Below are 19,396 nucleotides of genomic sequence, written 5' to 3' on the forward strand. Positions count from 1 at the left end.
AATATGCTATCTAGGTTGGTCATAACTTTTCTTCCAAGGAGTAAGTGTCTTTTAATTTCATGGCTGCAGTCACCATCTGCAGTGATTTTGGAGCCCCCCAAAATAAAGTCTGACACTGTTTCTACTGTTTCCCCACTATTTGCCATGAAGTGATGGGACCAGATGCCATGATCTTCACTCCCGGAGTTTACCCAAACCCATGTCCAACGAGTTGGCGACGCCACCCAACCATCTCATCTTCTGTCATCCCCTTCTCCTCCTGCCCTCAATCTTTCCCAGCATCAGGGTCCTTTCAAGTGAGTCAGCTCTTCGCACGAGGTGGCCAAAATATTGGAGTTTCAGCTTCAACATCAGTCTTTCCAATGAACACCCAGGACTGATCTCCTTTAGGATGGACTGGTTGATCTCTTTGCATTCCAAGGGACTCTCAACAGTCTTCTCCAACACCATAGTTCAAAAGCATCAATTCTTCAGTGCCCAGCTTTCTTTATAGTCCAACTCTCACATCCATACATGACTACTGGAAAAATCATAGCCTTGACTAGATGGACCTTTGTTGGCAAAGTAATGTCTCTGCTTTTCAATATGCTATCTAGGTTAGTCATAACTTTCCTTCCAAGGAGTAAGCATCTTTTAATTTCATAGCTGCAATCAACATCTGCAGTGATTTTGGAGCCCAGAAAAATAAAGTCAGCCACTGTTTCCACTGTTTCCCCATCTATTTCCCATGATGTGATGGGACTAGATGCCATGATGTTAGTTTTCTGAATGTTGAGCTTTAAGCTAATTTTTTCACTCTCCTCTTCCACTTTCATCAAGAGGCTCTTTAGTTCTTCTTCTCTTTCTACCATGAGGGTGGTGTCATCTGCATATCTGAGGTTATCGATATTTCTCCTGGCAATCTTGATTCCAGCTTGTGCTTCCTCCAGCCCAGCGTTTCTCAGGATGTACTCTACATGTAAGTTAACTAAGCAGGGTGACAATATACAGCCTTGACGTACTCCTTTTCCTATTTGGAACCAGTCTGTTGTTCCATGTCCAGTTTTAACTATTGCTTCCTGACATGCATACAGGTTTCTCAAGAGGCAGGTTAGGTGGTCTGGTATTCCCATCTCTTTCAGAATTTTCAAGTTTATTGTCATCCACACAGTCAAAGGCTTTGGCATAGTCAATAAAGCAGAAATAGATGTTTTTATGGAACTCTCTTCCTTTTTCCATGATCCAGCAGATGTTGGCAATTTGATCTCTGATTCCTCTGCCTTTTCTAAAACCAGCTTGAACATCTGGAAGTACACGGCTCATGTATTGCCTGGCTTGGAGAATTTTAAGCATTACTTTACTAGCATGTGAGATGAGTGCAATTGTGTGGTAGTTTGAGCATTTTTTGGCATTGCCTTTCTTGGGATTGGAATGAAAACTGACCTTTTCCAGTCCTGTGTCCCACTGCTGAGTTTTCCAAATTTGCTGGCATATTGAGTGCAGCACTTTCACAGCATCATCTTTCAGGATTTGAAATAGTTCAACTGGAATTCCATCACCTCCACTAGCTTTGTTCATAGTGATGCTTCCTAAGGCCCACATGACTTCACATTCCCGGATGTCTGGCTCTAGGTGAGTGATCACACCATCATGATTATCTGGGTCGTGAAAATCTTTTTTTGTACAGTTCTTGTGTGTATTCTTGCCACCTCTTCTTAATATCTTCTGCTTCTGTTAGGTCCATACCATTTCTGTCCTTTATTGAGCCCATCTTTGCATGAAATGTTCCATTGGTATCTCTAATTTTCTTGAAGAGATCTCTAGTCTTTCCCATTCTATTGTTTTCCTCTATTTCTTTGCATTGATCGCTGAAGAAGGCTTTCTTGTCTCTCCTTGCTATTGTTTGGAACTCTGCATTCAAATGGGTATATCTTTCCTTTTCTCCTTTGCTTTTCGCGTCTCTTCTTTTCACAGCTCTTTGTAAGGCCTCCTCAGATAGCCATTTTGCTTTTTTGCATTTCTTTTTCTTGGGGACGGTCTTGATTCCTATCTCCTGTACAATGTCACAAAACACCATCCATAGTTCATCAGGCACTTTGTCTATCAGATCTAGTCCCTTAAATCTATTTCTCACTTCCACTGTATATTCATAAGGGATTTGATTTAGGTCATACCTGAACGGTCTAGTGGTTTTCTCCACTTTCTTCAATTTCAGTCTGAATTTGGCAATAAGGAGTTCATGATCCGAGCGACAGTCAGCTCCCAGTCTTGTTTTTGCTGACTGTATAGAGCTCTACAACACTTTGGTCTTAATTCCCTTTTAGAAACTTCTTATCTGCCATGATCTTTTTATCCTCTCACATTTTTATCTCCTCAAGACTCTCAAATCCACAGGAAAAACCTGAAAGAACTTTTTGGCCAATCCAATATATACACATCTAAAAAAATCTGACTATTAGGAATATACTAACCCATTCCTATATTCCTGCTTGGGTAATCCCATGGACAGAGGAACCTGGTAGGCTACAGTCCATGGGCTTGCAGAGAGTTGTACGTGACTTAGCAACTGAGCACTAGTATGACCCTCAACAGAGAGTAATAATATCTGGTAATTCTCCCAGTACAAGATTATATTGCTTTAATGTACAACCATAATAAAAAATCAACTTGGGTGCTTTCCCACAAGCAAGGATAGAAATAAGTAGATAAATTGGTTTTCATTAAAACTATTTTTTATTAAAGGATACTATCAAGAGAGTAAAAAGACAGTTCACCACATGGGATAAACTATTTGCAAATCATATTTTGGACAAGAGTCTAGTATGCAGAAAATATAAAGAACTTTTACAACTCAACAACAAAAAGGCAAACAATGCAACTGAAAAACATCAGCATAGGGCCTGGATAGATTTTTCTCCAAAGAAGATGAATGAATGGACAGCAAAGCAAATATATGAGAAGATGCTCGACATCATTAGTCATTAGGGAAATGCAAAGCAAAACTCCAAGAAAATATCACTTTCCATTCACTGCATGGCTATAACAAAAACAATGACAACATAACAAGGGTTGATGATGATGTGGAGAAATTAGAACATGATATGTTGCCAATAGGAACGTAGAATGGTGCAACCACTGTGCACAATAGTTTGGCAGCTCCTTAATAAGTTAACACAGAATTACCACATGACCCAGTAATTCCATTTTTAGGTATATAACCAAAAGAATTGTAAAAAGTGTTCAAATAAAAACTGGTACACAAATATTCATAGAGACACTTTTCACAATAGCCAAGGGAGGAAACACCCAAATGTCTATCAGCTAATGCTAATGACTGGATTAAAAAAAAAAGTGTTATATTATACAATGGAACATTATTCAGTCATGAAAAAGGAATGAAGCGCTGATACATTCTACAAAATGGGTGAATCTTGAACATGTGCTGAGTGAAAGAAGCCAGACACAAAAGGCCACATATTGCATGATTCCATTTCTAGGAAATATCCAGAATAGTCAAATTCACAGAAACAGAAAGCAAATCAGTGGTTGTCAGAAGCCTGGGGAATGTGCAGGGACTGCTTAATGGGTGTGGGGTTTCCTTCTGGGGTGGTAGAAACATTTTGGAAATAGTGATGGTTACACTACATGGTGAATGTACTGTTACTGAATTTACACTTTTAAATGGTAAAAATAGTAACATTTGTTATGTATATTAATAATTTACCAGAATAAAAAATGATGTTTTCCAAGTCCAACTTGAGGACCTTCCCAACCCAGGGATTGAACCTTTGTCCCTTATGTCACCTGCATTGGCAGGCGGGTTCTTTACCTCTAGCAGCACCTGGGCATGTCCCCTGACACCCTTTTCCTCTCTCATGCTTTCTTCCTCTTTCCTACTGCTTCCTTCTGCACAGCCTAAAACCAGGTACATGTTTCTGCATTCCAGTAAAGGACCTTCCTTAACCTCCGCTCAAATCTGTATAGAGCCAAGATCCTTGAAAAGCCACTGGGTGGCTTCTCTCTCCACTTCCCTCTGCCTTCCACGCACCTACCCTATCCTGATTTGGTGCTCAGAACACCTCTAGGAGACTGAACTATTTTTATTCCACATTACTACAACGAAAATGAGTCTTAGAATTGTTAAGAATTGTTAAGTGACTTACTCAAGGTCATACAGGCAGCAAATGTTCAAGAAAAAAATCAAACACAACCTCTAGATCCCAGGCTCTTAACCAGATCAGGATTATAATAAACTCTATCAGGATATAAGCTCCATGATAACAGGAGTTTTGTGCCTTAAATTAAAAGGCAAAAATGAAGTAAATATTATTCTTTCCCTTGAATCTAGAAGAGCACCATAATCAATGTTCAGTGAATAGCTATGGAATCCCAACAGCATATAAATGAGAAGCAATGCTTTGAGAGTAGAGGAATTCTAAGGAAGAAAATCCGCATTCAGCGATCTTGATCCATTTAGATATGTAACAGTTTGCAAACTGTAAAACTCAAGTAAAGTCATCCTGATTTGGATGTCTGACACCATTTTTGTCTCAGAGAATCTTTTTGGGTCTGGAAACTTTCCCATGAATATTCAAAAACTTCTGGTCTGAGACACTTGCATCTATATTATTGACAGATTTTTAAAGTTCAGAAGAAAGGACTCTAATTGTGACTTAGGTCTTTAATTAGAGAGGTAATTTGAAATAGGAGGATAAAAGAGGGTAGCCTTTACATGGTGTTGGCCTTAACCTATGGCCTTAACCTCTATGAAAGTATATAAACACATTTGAGTATTGTGCTTTCACTAACTTCTTCTTTCATCTTGTTTCAATGCAAATGCCTAGTACTGTAAAATTTCCTTTGATAAGGTAAAACCACAGCTAGTAAGATATATTTTTCACTTCTGAATTGCTGTCTTTTAAATATTATTTTGGGCTTCCCAGGTGGCGCTAGTTGTAAAGAACCCACCTGCCAATGCAGGAGACTCAAGAGATGAAGGTTTGATCCCTGGGTTGAGAAGACCCCCTAGAGGAGGGCATGGCAACCCACTCCAGTATTCTTGCCTGGAGAACCCCGTGGACAGAGGAGCTTAGCGGGAGCTTAGCGGGCTACATTTCATAGGTTTGCACAGAGTCAGACATGACTGAAGCGACTTAGCAGGCAGGCATACAAATATTATTTTATTGGCAGTAAAACAATGATTTGACTTCTTTACCTATGGAATTTATCTATAATTAATTAGTTATCTATTCTAAACAACTAAAATTAAATTTTATAAATATTTTCACCCTGTGATATAGGAGACAGAATGGAGGCATGAGCAACAGGATGAAATAAAAAACATGTAGGGACTTCCCTGGAGGTCCAGTGGCTAAGAATCTACCTCCCAAAGGAGGGGGCCCAGGTTTGTTCCCTTCTCAGGGAACTAGATCCCACGCGCAACTAAAAAATCCTGCATGCTGCAAAGAAGATCAGAGTTCCCAAGTGTCACAGGTAAGACCTGTGCAGCCATACAAATATTTTTTAAAAATGGGAAAGGAGCTTAGTTCACTGGACTATAAAATCTAATTTGCAAAATTGATTTTGCTTGCATTGTCTTGTTTAACATGGCCTAATTTTCCCTGGCCTTTGACTGTGTGGATCACAATAAGCTGTGGAAAATTCTGAAAGAGATGGGAATACCAGACCACCTGACCGCCCTCTTGAGAAACATGTATGCAGGTCAGGAAGCAACAGTTAGAACTGGATATGGAGCAACAGACTGGTTCCAAAGAGGGAAAGGCTGTATATTGTCACCCTGCTTATGTAACTTATATGCAGAGTACATCATGAGAAACACTGGGCTGGAGGAAGCACAAGCTGGAATCAAGATTATCCAATATTTTGATTGGGAGAAATATCAATAACCTCAGATATGCAGATGACACCACCCTTATGGCAGAAAGAGAAGAAGAACTAAACAGCCTCTTGATGAAAGTGAAAGAGGAGAGTAAAAAAGTTGGCTTAAACTCAACATTCAGAAAATGAAGATCATGGCATCTGGTCCCATCACTTCATGGCAAATAGATGGGGAAAAAATGGAAACAGTGACAGACTTTATATTTTTGGGCTCTAAAATCACTGCAGATGGTGACTGCAGCCATGAAATTAAAAGATACTTACTCCTTGGGAGAAAAGTTATGACCAACCTAGAAAGCATATTAAAAAGCAGAGATGTTACTGTGCCAACAAAAGTCCATCTAGTCAAGGCTATGGTTTTTCCAGTAGTCATGTATGGATGTGAGAGTTGGACTATAAAGAAACCTGAGTGTCAAAGAATTGATGTTTTTGAACTGTGGTGTTGGAGAAGACTCTTGAGAGCCCCTTGGACTACAAGGAGGTCCAACCAATCCATCCTAAAGGAGATCAGTCCTGGTTGTTCATTGGAAGGTCTGATGTTAAAACTGAAACTCCAATACCTTGGCCACCTGATACAAAGAGCTGACTCATTTGAAAAGACCCTGATGTTGGGAAAGATTCAAGGTTGGAGGAGAAGGGGATGACAGAGGATGAGATGGTTGGATGGCATCACCAACTTAATGGACATGAGTCTGAGTAAACTCCAGGAGTCGGTGATGGACAGGGAGGCCTGGCGTGCTGCAGTCCATGGGGTCGCAAAGAATCAGAGAGGACTGAGCGACTGAACTGAACTGAATTTTCCCTGAGCCCCATACTCTGAGCCAGGCATTGTGCTAGATGTCATCAATAAAAAGACAGAGCAGAGTGTTCCCCACCATGATGGTCTTGCAGCTTCATAAGGTAATGTTTCACTATATCTAAAAGATTCGAAACTCCAGGAAAAAAATCTGATTTCAGATGTGTGAGAATCATCCAAAATACAGCTCAAAGTGAGGGATCGCTACTTCCCAACCTTCTTTCACAACATGCAAATATTTTCCTTCTGTGTGGCCTGACAACTGGGATATCGGTTTCAAGAATAGGACAGGAAGGTCATCACACTCCAACAGAACTGCAGGCCCTCCTCATCTTTGCTTCATTTTTCAGGTCCCTTAGCTACTCTGTTCTCTATTACTCGTAACTTAATACTTCCATCTGAAGCACCAGAGTTGAGTCCAGGCTTTGAAGAGAATTCCAACTAAGGAACAAAACCATGTTCTAACTATTGTCAGTGATAGCTATGAAGCACTCAGAATGGGCAGTGAATTGGAAGGCTCCAGAGCGCTGTCTCAGGAGATCAGCACACAAAGTGTGTTTTCTGTTGCAGTGTTCCAAGGAAATATTTTTCTCACTAGTCACTAGAACAGTTGTTTGGGGATTTCCCTAATTTTGTTAGACTGAATTAATTTGGCAAGTAAATAGATGAATCTTTAAAACTCTCCCCTCCCCAACAAGTCAACTGTACCTCTGGAAAGGTAAAAAACAAATAAGAAGTCAGACTGTGGTTATTCATCTACAAATGACTCAAATGACTGGGTATTTCTTTCTGGGTTTCCCATCACCATGCAAGGAGATTAAGTGGGGAAAAAAAGAAAGCAAAACCCATGCTACCAGCTACACACTCAATGGCTCTGCTCTCCAAAGACAATGAAAACTCCATGCCAGAACTCAATTCCCCAGGAGAACAGACTGGATATACAGATGGTAAGTGCCCCACCTTCAATCTATTCTTCTGCCCCCTGCCCCCTACACCCCACCCAAAGTTCTTAATTATGGCCATACTTCTCCAAGGTTAACTATTCAATCATTTTTTCATTCGACAAGTAGTTTAGTTGTTACATCCACTATGTGCCAGGCACAGTGATGAGAATTATAATAGTGAGAAAAATCAATCAGAGGCTTATGGTCTGTTGAATAATAGCAGTGGTCAGTGTATAACACAAATGACAGCAACAGCTGTGTCAGTTGAGGAAAAATACAGGGTTGTGATGACGTGTATAAAAGGACCAGATATGGACTGAGGCGGGGGCAGCTCAAGGAGACAGCGTAAGGATGAAGTCAACCAGGTAGAAACACAGAGGAGAAGGATGAGATCTAGGCAGAGAGATTAGTATGTATTAAGATCCTGTGACAAGAGGGACGCCAACAAGTTAGAGAAAGTGAAATATCGGAGAGGGTAGAATTCAGATGGGGAGAAGGGCGCAAAATGAGACCTACCAAAACAGAGATCGATCAGAACTGATGGGTGAGTTCAGCCAGGTTTCAGAATATAAGATGTATAAAATCCAGTTGTATTTCTACACACCAGCAATGAACAATCTGAAAATGAAATTAGGAAAACAACTTCAATTACAATAACACTCGAGAGAATAAGATACTCTGGAATAATTTTAACAAAAGACGTGTAAGACTTGTATGTGGAAAACTATGAAACGTTGTTGAAATAAAAAAGACCCAAGTAAATAGAAAGGCAGCCTATGTTTATGAATTGGAAGATTTAATATTAAGATGGTTATATTCCTCAAACTGTCCTATAGGTTCAACACAATCCCTATCACTATCCTAGATGATTCTATGGAGAGATTGACAAACTGTTCCTGAGATTCCTATGGAAAATCAAGGAACTCAGAATAGCCAAAACAATGGAAAAGAAAAACAAGTTGTGAGACATGTACTTTCCAATTTCAAAACTTAAAACAACAACAACAACAACAAAAACAGTTTAAAAAAAATAGTAATCAAGACAGTGTGGTACTGATATGAAGACAGACATAGATCAAGGAAATAGAATTGAACGTCTGGAAATAAATCCTTTTACCTTTAAGGTTAATTGATTTTTAACAATTAATAGGTAATTAATAGGAAAGGATAGTCTTTTCAATAAATTGCACCATAGCAATGGGATATGCACATGCAAAAGAAAGAAGCTGGATTTCTACTTTATACCATATACAAAAATCAAATTTATCATCAACCTAAACAAAGAGTTAAAACTGTAAACTATGAGGCAAAAACATGGGAGTAAATCTTTTTAACCTTAAATCAGGCAATGGTTTCTTAGATATGACACCGAATTCACAAAGTACATGAGAAAAAATAGATAAATTGGACTTCATCAAAATTATAAAGTTTTGTGCTGCAAAACAGAGCATCAGGAAAGTAAAAAGGCAACTCGCAGAATGAGAAGAAATATTCTCAAATTGTGTTATCAGATGAGGGACATATCTAAATATACAAAATATTCTTACAATTCAACAATTAAAAAAAAAAGACCAATAATCCAATTAAAAACAGGCAGAGTCAACAAAAAAAACCCAAAAAAACTAGACACAGATTTTTCACCATTTATAAAATTTAACTCAAAATGGATCATATGCCTAAATGTAAATGCAAAAGTATAAAACTTTTGGGAAATAACATAGAAGAAATCCCTGGGCATGGCAATGACTTTTTATATATAACAACAAAAGTGTACTCTGTGAAACAACTGATAAGCTAAACTCCATTAAAATTTAAAACTTCTGCTCTGCAAAAGGCAGTGTTAAGAAAATGAAAAGACAAACCACAGATTGGGAGAAAATATTTGCAAATGATACATCCAATAAGATCTATTCTTTAAAATATACAATAAACTATTAAAACTAAAAAACAAAACAAAACTCATTTAGAAACTAGATTTAAAACCCTGAACAGACACCTCACCAAAGAAGATATACAAATGGCAATTAAGCATATGAAAAGTTGCTCAACATCATAAGTCATTAGGGAATGGTGAATTAAAACAAGACATCACTGTACATCTAATAGAATGGCCGAAGTCCAGAACTCTGAAACACCAAATGATGGCAATGTTTTGGAGCAACCAGAACTCTTCCCTTCTCCAGGGAATCTTCCCGTATTATATGACTCTATTTACATGAAATGTCCAGAGTAAGCAAATTTACAGATACAGAAAGTAGATTGGTGGCTGCTTACGGGGGGGGGGGGGGGTGGGTGGAGGGGGGAAAGGGTTGTGATAGCTAAACTCTGTAGAATTTTTTTCAGTTCGTATTATTTTACTTATTGATGTATTCTAAATCACCTTATTTTGCACAAAGTTTAAATCATTCTTCATGAGGCTTTTTTTCATGCTGTAGGTCCTTTACACATTTGTGTGTGTGTGTGTACATATTCTTTATATTCTTAAAAAATATTTGATTAAATCTGGTAATCCTTAAAATATAAAAGTAGTTCAGGATAAAATGAAGGTGTATTTAAGAACAGGAGTAGTGCTGTTTGAAAACTTTGGTTAATATCTTTTTTTCAATTTTTAAATCTTTTTAAAATTGAGATACTTACACATAGGAAAATACATGAATCTTAAGAATATAGTTCAATGACAGATTCACATATCTATATAACTCAGATTATACAGATATTATTATTATTCTTTTTGAGGTGATGGAAATGTTCTAAAATTAAGTGTGGTGATAGTTGCACCTATCTGCAAATATATTAAAAACCACTCTACTGAATATTTTAAAGGGATGAATTGCAAACCCTAATCCTAATCCTTATGGCAGAAAGTGAAGAGGAACTAAAAAGCCTCTTGATTAAAGTGAAAGAGGAGAGTGAAGAAGTTGCCTTAAAGCTCAACATTCAGAAAACTAAGATCATGGCATCTGGTCCCATCACTTCATGTGAAATAGATGGGGAAACAGTGGAAACAGTGGCTGGCTTTATTTTTTGGGGCTCCAAGATCACTGCAGATGGTGGCTGCAGCCATGAAATTAAAAGACGCTTACTCCTTGGAAGGAAAGTTATGACCAACCTAGATAGCATATTGAAAAGCAGAGACATTACTTTGCCAACAAAGGTCCATCTAGTCAAGGCTATGGTTTTTCTAGTGGTCATGTATGGATGTGAGAGTTGGACTGTGAAGAAAGCTGAGCGCCGAAGAATTAATGCTTTTGAACCGTGGTGTTGGAGAAGACTCTTGAGAGTCCCTTGGACTGCAAGGAGATCCAACCAGTCCATCCTAAAGGAGATCAGTCCTGGGTGTTCACTGGAAGGACTGATGCTAAAGCTGAAACTCTTAATACTTTGGCCACCTCATGCGAAGAGTTGACTCATTGGAAAAGACCTTGATGCTGGGAGGGATTAGGGGCAGAAGGAGAAGGGGATGACAGAGGATGAGATGGCTTGATGGCATCACCGACTCGATGGACATGAGTTTGAGTGGACTCTGGGAGTTGGTGATAGACATGGGGGCCTAGTGTGCTGCAATTCATGGGGTTGCAAAGAGTCAGACATGACTGAGTGACTGAATTGAACTGAACTGATGCATGTAAATCATAATAAATAAAAAATAGTAGAAATAAAATAATAAATAAAAAATATTTTTTATAATAAAATAAATAAATTTAAAAGTATCTCAACTTTTTTTTAAGTGGGGTTTGAAATGTGGATATACTAGACCTTTTCAGGCTCTGCAAGGCCAGAAGGTACTGTGTTTCCCTGCTTTAATCAAAAATGACAGAACAAGCTCAAAATGTCCTTGCAGCTCCCTGAGCCTCGGAAGAGAGAACTGCCCAAAATGTCTAAAAACTGTTCAGTTCATGTAGGGTGGAGAAAGGCTGGGTTTCCACAGCCTGTGGATGGACTGTCCACTGTGCTTCCCTTCCCCGAAGTGGGAACTTCATTTCCTCAGGAGGCTCCCCCTGGGTCGGCAGGACTGCATCCAGCCAAGTGGCTGCTCCCAGGGCCGTGCCCTCCACTGGAGAGTACCTGGCACACACTTCTTGTCTTATCTGGGCTCCTGTTCCTCTGCCCAGTTCATTAGTTTTTTGTAAAACAAGCAGGAAAGCATAACCTTTCGGGTCATGTAAGTGACCCTGCTACTCAGCTGAAGAGCAGGGCTTTGTCCAGTTGCTCCCTGCCCTGCTTCCTGTGGCGGCAGATATTGATTTTTCTCATGACAAAGCAAGTATTCACCCGTTCTGGAAGGCTGAGAATTTTAATCCCCAGTTTCCGGGGAAGCATAGTGATACTGACAACCCCTTTAAGTAAAATGTTTTAGAAGGAAAAGCTAAGTAAAGTGACTGCTGTCTGGGCAGAGAAGAGAGAGATGGTGATATTTACATAGATCTGACAGGTATTCAAAATGGGAAAAGTAGGAAGAAGGTTTTAAAAAGCAAGCATCTCAATGGTCCCCCAGGGAAGGAACTCCCTGTAGTCAGGCTCTGGGTATTTTTCCAATGAAAGTCCAACCATCACAAGAAACAGCTCACCATCCAACCATCTGGCACTGTTGTGACTGACATTTATGTACTGATGACTGAATCACACACTGCTGGTGGGTAGGAGAAAATCCCCCCTTCCTTCAGTTGTGATATTAAATGTGTAATGGCTGTTTATGTGGAGGAAGTTGGTTTAAGCATGTGGTTCAGGGGAAAAATAACAGTAGCCTTCAGGATGAACTGATCTACAGCCATTCGAACTGTGTGAACAAGTCTGTGCAGGCAGACAGGAATGGGGTGAGTTCTCTGTGTGCCCCCACCCTCCACTGACTGCCTCCTTGGTTGTGCAAGGAGCTAGCAGTGTTGCCTCACCCGAGCACAACACCAGTCAATCCAAGGCTTCAAATTAAGTTCTCTCCCCACCCTCCCAGGAGCAGCAATTCTGCTGGTCCTCAGAATGCCCTCCTCCTGTGGGTCTCACTGCCATTGAGAGAGATCAAGGGATCTGCACTGAGGAAAGTCTCCTGCAGTGAACATTGGAAATGGGGGGAGCCGATCAGTGTACAGCGACATGAGGCACAGCCTCTGCTAGGACCCAGAAGATGCTTTCTGGACATGGCACAGAGGAGATGCACGGCAGCCTAGGAAAGAGCAGGAACCCTGGGCCTGAGAACCTGGCAACGTCCTCATTTTGAGACCGTGACATTTACAGATATAGCGCAAGAGGATGTTCTTTTTTTTTTTTTTTAAAGATGGGCTTAGTAGGTATGACAAAAAGGGTAGAAATATCTGAAGATGATTACTTCAAGGTTTCCACTGTGGTGAATGGGTTGGAGATCACCAGCATGTGGTGAGACTGAGCAGGAGGTCAGGCAGTATGCAGACAGAGGCAGCCATGAGCTCCCTGCATTTGGCTCCCATAAAATCCCAGTGTGTTACTCAGGCTCTGAGCTAACAGCCTCAGGAAAAATAAGTTTATGGCATTCAGGGCAACTCATACAAATGCAATGTGGAACGTGTTTTTACCCAGTATTTTTTTTTAAGACAACTTTTCTGTAAGTCAAACCACCTTGAGAAATAAATCCTGTAACCCTGCTAAGTAATTGCCAAAGATTCTTAAGTAGAGCAATTCCCCACCACCAACCTGCCCTTTCCCAGAACAAATTCCTGCGCTTCTTGAAGCGCAATAGAAACTGAAGTGGGGCTTGGCTTTGGTCACGTGGCATTGCAATTCCTCTGAAGGGTACTCTCTTCATCACTGGGTTACAATGAGGCAAAATCGAGAGAGCTGCTAAAAGGTGTGGAACCCAAGTATAGGCAAACATGAAAGAGGGGACACAGTCACTGTTTGTAGGACATACCACTTCCCAAACAGTTCTAGGCAAGCATTCTTCAGTGACCTCAACGGGCTAAATTTTACAACATTTACTGAAGGTCTACTAAGAGCCAGCCAGTGTGCTCAGCACTGGGTTGACAAAGATTTACAAAATGTGGTTGAGTGGGCTTTAGGATCACCTAAGGCTGAGCTCTGTCTTCTTACTGCCATCACCATTTGAAGGTTAATTGTGGCTTTTAGAACTGAAACCAGTGGATGACAAGTCCTACATAAATATGGTATAATGATGTTGATCCTTCTATCTGAAAGGCTCAGATGTAAAAAGTTCCTAAAGACAAGTAATTTGCTTAAAGATTAAAGTTTAACATGGAAGGAAGTAATAAAACCTAGGACTTCAATGGTGGTGGCTGTTATTTGTTTTTAAAAGTGGTCAACAAATATTTACTGAATACATACTGAGTTTCTGGCATGATTTATGGAAGCAAAGGAAGCAGTTAGTCTCTGCAATTAGAGACTTAAAGTCATGTTGGAGGATTTCACATAAACACACACAAACACAATCTAACAATCCAAAATATCATGTAATCTCCAAATGAATGGTATTGTAGGAAATAACTGTACAGGAAGTAACACAGGAGTTGCAGGAAGAAGAACTGCAGAGACCATCATGGAGAGCAGAGAAAGAAAGAATGGACATGGTACCTGGTAAAGGGACAGGATTAACCTGAGCAGGGACAAAGGGAGAAGTTATTCCAGGAAGGAGGGGAGTGATGGCCAGGTGTAAAAGGCAGGAAGGTAAAAAGTGGGTCCAGACGACGTGGTAGCACTTACACCTGGAAAAGTAGTGTGGGTCAGACTGAAGACATCAAGCAGTACACAATAACCGTATATCTTATTACTGGTGATATTAATCTTATCAAAGGGTCAGATTAAGGTTAAGCTAGTGTCTACCAGATCTCTACATTGTAAGGTTACAAAACTTGGTAAGTATTTTGTGGTAGATGCAACATGTTTTTAAGTTTAATCTGCATTAATATTTTCCCATTACTAACTCTATATAATCTACAAAACAAGTCAAATTATGATCTGTAGCATATGCCAGTTTCTATGATGTAAATACTCACCACAGAAACCACCATGGCTCGTATTAAGCTTCCAGTGTGATGCCACTGAAAGGGGAGGTGGGCAGGGATACACAGAGGCACATCATTGTATAGTATGGCTGCCAATAACCTCCAATGCATAGATAGCAGTGAAATGTATACGGGAAGCAGGAAGTGATGAGTATTTACTACTTTTGTTTAGAATAAAATTTGAGTTTATAAAATTTAATTTTTAATAGTGGCTGTGATAACAACTGCCTCACAGAATTCCCAAAAATGTCATAGTCGGCTTTCATGACCCAGCAGGAGCGACTCCAGACACTGCTGCAGGCACTGTTGTCTGTAACCAGGTGGCCCTTCCAGGGCATCTTGTCACAAAGTTGAGAGGGAGCAGCAAAATGTCTCTCAGATCCTTGTGGTCTGGCATTTGTTCCAACCGCAGAAAATGTGTGCTTTAATGAGAAGAGGAGTATAAATGGCTGTGTTGGTTCTTCATTCCAGGATAGGCTGCCAGGCACCTCTGCCAGGCAAGATGTTCAAGATGTGTGTCTCAGCAGAGAGGGATCTGTGTGAGATGCTGGGGCTAGGAAACAAAATCCTTAATTTTATACTTACCACTCGCTTGGGGAGAAATTTTGTATCTTTTACCTCATCCATAACGGTGGGATGATTGCTAGTGGGTATATAATACATACACAGATATGAGCAATATTGATAAAATGCCCAGCCTAGTATCTGAACAAAGTAGTGGGCACCCTTTTATATTTATCTATTGACTGATTGATTGATATAGATACAGGATATGTATATGTATGCATATGTATATAGGCATTTGTATTTGCTAAATTAGCAAACACATCTGTAACGCTAACTGAATGGCAGTACTTTACATCCATTGAAACATATTAACTTATTTAATTGTCTTAACAATCCCAAAGGTATCTAGGTGTTACTGTTATTGTTGTTACTATTATCCTTATTTTTTATAGGGGTGTCAACTAAGGCCTAGGCCAGTTGTGTAACTTGCCCAGGGCCAAAAAGCTACTAGGAAGTATAGTAGCCAGGATTAACCCCAAGCTGTCTAGCACCATAATTAGTACATGTTTTCAGACACTATAAAATGTCACTTTTCTTCCTCATTCATTCAGAGAAAAGGCATGAAAAAGAAGCACAAATCACCGTGTTCGTAGGTCTATGGCTATTTTGCCAGCACATTCCACAAAGCAGACTATTGAAAGACTGCTTATGATGGTTTCAGTGGGTTTCTGAGTAGGAGGCCTGGGGGCTGTGGCCCAGGAGGGCCCTCACAGTGAAGCTGGCAGAGGAGGAAGTGGCACCCTTTGCTGGGAAAGCTCTGCTGAGCCCTCATGGCAAGTGGGGACTGGTGGCCGTGGGAGGGTTAACTCGACCAAGCTTCCTGGTCGCTCCTCCACTGACTGACCAGTTTTGCTGGCAGGTCTCTCTGCCCCGACATGACTCAGTTCCATTCTGTGTGTGTGCTTAGTTACACAGTCGTATTCGACTCTTTGTGACCCCTTATGGGCTGTAGCCGGGCAAGCTTCTCTGTCCATGGGATTTCCCAGGCAAGAATTCTGGAGTGGGTTGCCATTCCCTTCTGCAGGGGATCTTCCCAACCCAGGGACTGAACCCCCGTCTCCTGCATTGAAGGTGGATTCTCTACCATCTGATCCATTACTCTGATACAAAGGAATCATAGGATAGCAGAACAAATGACTGACTTCCTTTATGTTCTCAAATTTAGGAAAAACAGATATCGGAAGCAGTGGTTTTCAAACTTTTTGAGGGGGAGCAAGAAGATTTTTTCTGTTCTGGCCTTCGGTGGTGCTCTGCCTTTGGGAACCTCTTCAGTGGCTCCTGAAAAAGCTAAAATGCAGGGGTTTCGTGGTACAGATGGAAAATTACAGTTCTGTTTTAAATGCCTCATCATATGCCTGAGGACCTGAAAAACAGAAGGGTAAAGTGATTTTCCCAAAGCCACACAGCAGGCATAAGCAGGTGGAGAATCTGCCATTTCCTAGTGCTCCCAGCTCTCTGTGACTCATATCCCGGGGTTACTGACTTTGATGCTCTCTGGGGACCAGTGTAGAACAGATAACACAGTGTCTGTGAGTCATGGGGTCCCTCACACTTCTCAACTGGTAGCCTGCTGGCCAAAGTGGGAATTCACCTGCCAATCCCAGGGCTCAAGCAGGAGCAACTAGCAATTGCTGGCCATTGGCGTCAGCAATTGCTGGCGTTGATGAGAGGTTCCCACTCTGGGGAACAGATGCTGAGACAGAGTGATCATATTTTACTGTAATGGAGCCGTTTTAATGTATGCCTTGCCCATCTGTCTTCTATAACGGTGCAGCAGCCTTCCCTCTTTATCTGGCTGGAAGGTACAGTTATTTTTATTGTCAGGCGCATAAAATATATGGAGTCACTTGAAAGAGCTTCTTTGGAATGCACAGAGAGTAGCTGCTTGGCACAAAGCAACTGTTAAATATTTTGTAAGGTTTTCATAATTCATGAAACCTGTTATTCGTGAAGCTTTTTCTTGAGACCCAATCAGGAATTCCCAATTACTCCTACGAAGAGCAGAGAAAGAAGACAGTGCTACTTTCCTTCTGGGTCTGCCTATCTGATCTATTTGTCTCATCCACTCAAATATTTACACAGGGCTCTCTCTTGATTACTAACTCATATAGTGGTAACCAGTTTCTTGCCCCCAAATCTGGATGTTTTGGAACAAGCTGTTTAACTATCTCAGGCCTTGGTTTATCAATTCATGGCAAGGACCAGTCTAGGGGTTTTCATGAGGGTCACATTGAGTTAATGTTTATAAACCATGGTGATGTTCTCAGATGAAAGATGTTCAGTGAATATAAAAATACTCAGCTGTGATGATTAATGCATGGTCTTTGCCAATGAGATTATTTAAATGATGGAACAGTGGCTACTATTTTGATCATATAGAATCTCACTGAGGTTTCAAAGCACTTTTCTGACAATAAATCATGGCAAGCGTTATTTAATCCTCACTTTAGAGACCAACAAGTTGAAATATCATAATGTACATGCTTTACCCACAGGGCAAGAGTTAAGTTTACCTGTGGAAAAGTTATCAGTGTTGCTTCTCTTCCAGGACACTGGCCCCCAAATTCATCTACCTTGTCTCTCTTGTTGGGAATTTTGTAAAATATTCTGAGCTATGCATCATTCCTTGAGGAGGATGGCAGAGCCCAGAGGAAATCCACTTAGCAAGCATGTATTGAGTCCTGGAGATACAAAATGAGAGACATAATGCATGTTCTCAAAGCCCTTAGGATTCAGAGAGACTTGGGGGAACGAGCACACATGATCAGACTTCAGGATACCTGATAAACTTTGCCATACAGCAGAAACAACAAGAACATTGTAAAGCAACTATACTCCAGTAATTTTTTTTTAAGATAGAGCCACACATGTGAGTGGAGAGGAGTCAAATGGACAGTAAAGGGAGTGTAGGGACAATATTGAAAGTGATGCTTTAGTTGTTTGTAAATGTGCTTTTTTGCTCATGAGTCTTCATGTAGGTTCCCTCAGAAGCAGATGCTGGGGCAAGGATTTGAGGTTTATAAAGAGATTTATTTGGAAGATAAAGAAAGCATCATGGGTGACAAGAAAGGGAGACAGGGAAGGGAGCGAAGCTATCATTGTGGCCAACCAGGATCATTTCTGGGGAAACACACACTTCAGAGCCATTACCGGAAGCGACAAGGTTGAGCTGCTGAAGGAGACTGCTCCTGGGGGCAGTAATTCTTGCCTGTGGAGTGTGTGGCAAGGTGGGCTGCAGACACCAGAAGAAGTCTTTGAATAAAGAGGGCACAGTAACTGCTCCACTTTTAAAGAAAATCACCATTGGAATGCAAAGTACTATATTCTCTAGTGCATCCCCTTGACTCTCTGGTTTATAGGCACCATTTACCTGTAGATTTCAGTCAGCAGAGAACAGCCACTATTAAGAGCAGGGACAGCCCTGGTGGAGGACTGGTTAAGAAGGAAAGATCAAGTTATAACCGATTGTTCATACTTTGACAAAAGATCCAGCAATCTCCTCTTGCCCTTCATGGCTCAGAAAAGGAGTCTCCTCCTTGGCCTTCATCCTGACCCTCCTAGGTCTCTTGCAGGACTCAGAGCTCACTACTTTCACGGTGGTTATAGCATCTACTTGGACTTTTTATTTACTCATCCTTCTCCTTCAAAAGACTCGACTTCCAAAGGCAGAGTCTGAGCCCAATAGAGAATTTTTCAAGTGACGCATGTGACCTTCTTTTAAAGGAACAAAAATAAGAAATCTTTTCTATTTTATGAATTTTCCTTTAGAGAAAATGTATGGGAGAATGTGAATGTGTACCCTGCTCCAGAGGAAGTGTAAGAACAGCTGAAAATCATCAGTCAAAGATTTTGCAGTGAGCACAAAAAGAGACATCAGGAAGGGGAGGGAGGTCCACCGGATAGATATGTACTAGGGGTTAAAAATCAAGCAGCAAAAAGTATGACATCAGGGCTTCCTCGGTGGTCTGAAGGTTAAGAATCCACCTGCCGATATAGGGGACACAGGTTTGATCCTGCTCTGGGAAGATCCCACATGTCACATGGCAACTAAGCTGGTGCGCCACAATTACTGAGTCTGTGTGCTCCACAACAAGAAAAACCACCACAATAAGGCGGCCTCGTTCAGCAATTAGAGAGTAGTTCCCGCTCGCCACAACTAGAGAAAGTCTGCACCCAGCAACGAAGACCCAGAAAAGCCTAAACAAATAAATAAGAAATATTTACTT

General features: G+C 40.7%; 1 protein-coding gene across 5 annotated transcripts in view; it reads right to left on the bottom strand.

Annotated features, from left to right (window-relative positions):
* The window catches only part of FRMD6 (FERM domain containing 6), a 264,333-nt gene that overhangs the window by 213,054 nt on the left and 31,883 nt on the right, over window positions 1-19,396 (bottom strand). For 3 of the 5 annotated variants that reach the window (XM_018054348.1, XM_018054346.1, XM_018054347.1), the window contains one exon: window positions 8,134-8,235. The exons of the other annotated variants lie outside the window; for them this stretch is intronic. The gene's annotated coding sequence lies outside the window, so the exon portion shown is untranslated. The remainder of the gene's footprint in view (window positions 1-8,133; window positions 8,236-19,396) is intronic. 5 annotated transcript variants of the gene reach the window in all.

The sequence above is a fragment of the Capra hircus genome, chromosome 10, assembly GCF_001704415.2.
Source record: "Capra hircus breed San Clemente chromosome 10, ASM170441v1, whole genome shotgun sequence".
Taxonomy (NCBI): domain Eukaryota; kingdom Metazoa; phylum Chordata; class Mammalia; order Artiodactyla; family Bovidae; genus Capra; species Capra hircus.